The 2,448-nt window shown below is 43.6% G+C and overlaps 1 pseudogene; it reads right to left on the bottom strand.

Annotated features, from left to right (window-relative positions):
* Window positions 1-239: 239 nt before the first annotated feature.
* Window positions 240-2,219, bottom strand: LOC100920257 (annotated as a pseudogene).
* Between the last annotated feature and the right edge of the window lie 229 nt (window positions 2,220-2,448).

The following is a 2,448-nucleotide window of genomic DNA, read 5'->3' on the forward strand; positions in this document are numbered from 1 at the left end:
CCATTAAAGAGGCTTGATCAGAATGATTTGACTTGCCTCCATTTTGCGTGTCCCCTCTCTCTTGCCCTTATCTCTTTTCTTCCAGGTTCCACACACTCTACCTCAAGGGCCGAGGCAGGTAGTTTTTTGGTACAGATTATGAAAAGGTCAGATAATCAAAATTATGCATGCACTGAAAGACAGTAGGAGTCACACCCACAGTTCCCAGGCATGGGGGGAGCCAGGTGTGGCTTAGCTCTGCTACCACTGTCTTTAAGAGTGTGCTTGTCAAAAAGGTATTCTGCCAGAATGGGAGCCCCCATTTTGGGCAGGTCGATTAAGTGATCTCCTAGTCGTTTGATGGATTTTACCTGTTTGTCCAGATAGGGGGTTTCGATGAAATCACATCAATGGGGGTCGTTTTTGTCGGTTGCCAGCTTGTGCAATTCTATTTTTAAAAAAGTTTGTAATAGCTTTTTTCCAAACTACATGCAGAGATAGTTTCTAACATTCACCCCTGCAAAACCTTGTGTTCTACATTTTTCTCCTTCCCTCAACACCTCCTCCCTCCCTTAGACAGCAAGCAATCCAATATAGAAACATGTGCAATTCTTCTAAACCTATTTCCATATTTGTCATAGTGAGCAAGAAAAATCAGATCAAAATGAGGAGAAAATGAGGGGAAAAACCAACCAATCAAACAGACAACAACCTCAAAAATGAAAATATCATACTGTGATCGACACTCAGTTCCCACAGTCCTCTCTTTGGGTACAGATCACAAGATCATTGGAACTGGCCTGAATCATCTCATTGTTGCAAAGAGCCATATCCATCAGAGTTGATCATCATGTGATCTTGGGTACAAAGTTCTCTTGAAGAGAGACTGGTTCTGTTCGCTTCACCCAGCATCAGTTCATGTAAGTCTCTCGAGGCTTTTCATTTCAGAAAAGCCTGATTTCACAGCTGCTCATCATTTCATATAGAACATAATATTCCATTACATTCATTCCCCAAATGATGGGCATCCACTCAACTTCCAGTTCCTTGCCACTACACAAAGGGCTGCCGCGAGCATTTTCGTGTGAAATTTTAGTAACAAATGATTGACTTTTTCCCCCAAGTACAGAGCACATTCCTTTGTCTTTTACTACTCTCCCAGACTTGATGATCTTGTTTTTTGATCTCTCAGGAAGATGGGGCCACCTTCTTGGTTTGGGAGTTCCATCAGCTTCTCTGCATATTCCTTTTCCTCGTGGGAATGGTGTGGGAAATACTTGGCAACGTTCTTTGACATTATGTCATCTTGTGGACAGGTAGATTTAGGAGACATGGAGCTCCAGGCTGATCTGCTGGTTGATGGCAGCCTCCAAGTCCTGGTAGTAGTTCTAGCACATTTGAAAGGGAGATAAGATCATCAAGATGGTGAAAAGGAGGAGGAGGGAAGAGGAGAAAGAGGAGGAAGAGGAGGAGGAGGGGAAAGAGAAAAAGGACGAAGAGAAGAAAGAAGAAAGAGGAAAAGGAGGAGGAAGAGAAGGAGAAGGAAGGGGTGAAGAAGAGAGAGGAAGAGGAGGAGAAGGAAAGAGAAGAAGGAAGAAGAGAAAGAATAGAAGGAAGAGGAAGAAGAAGAGAGAGAAAGCATAGAAGGAGGAGGAGGTGTGGATAGGAAGGAGATGATTGCACAGCAGCTGCAGCTGATATCCTTGTATTTTCACAGGCCAGGAAAGCTTTTCCTTCTTGTCTTTTAGGATACTTACTTCCCTTCAAGGCTACCCTCTGGTAATCCCTTCTAGACTTCCTTAGTCCTTCCAATTTGTTGATGCTTTTTCCTTGCTCAAATAGCCTGTATCACACCCCTTATAGTCCTTCCCTGCACCCAACTGTAAGCTTCTCCAGGGAAGGGTCTGTTTCATTCTGTGTGTGCAGCACGGTCCTCTGAACGCAATCTGTACTTAATCAATTTTTCATAAAGTCTGAGGTGGAAGGGCTGGACCTCTGAAACCAGCTCTAGTCCATTTCTCTTCAGTGTTAAAAAGAGAACTGAGGTCCAGGTTCTCGTCCTAAATCACCAGGTAGCAAGCATCCCAGGTAGGATTTGAACCCAGGATTTTTGCCTCCATAGCCAAGTGATCTTTCCCCCGGCCATATTTCCTCTAATTATGTTATTGAATGGAATGGAAATGAGAGGCTTACAGTGACTAACAGAGAGACATTACCGACGGTGGAGTGAAGAAGTTCATGCCTTCTGGCTGCAGGTGATATCATAATTTCAATTAAGATATTAATTTCAAGTCACCTAGTGTGCTCTGAGCTCAGCTCTGCAAAGTGCTAGAGGCTTATTTAGTCTTCATTGTCTCTCATGTTGGGGAGGTAGAGAGAGGGACGGATCTGGAGCCAGACACTTGTTGGAAAAAGGGGGGTATCAGACAGGGGGATCCCAAAGAAAAACTTAGATTAATTTTACACTTT

Source organism: Sarcophilus harrisii, chromosome 2 (assembly GCF_902635505.1).
Source record: "Sarcophilus harrisii chromosome 2, mSarHar1.11, whole genome shotgun sequence".
In the NCBI taxonomy this organism is placed as follows: domain Eukaryota; kingdom Metazoa; phylum Chordata; class Mammalia; order Dasyuromorphia; family Dasyuridae; genus Sarcophilus; species Sarcophilus harrisii.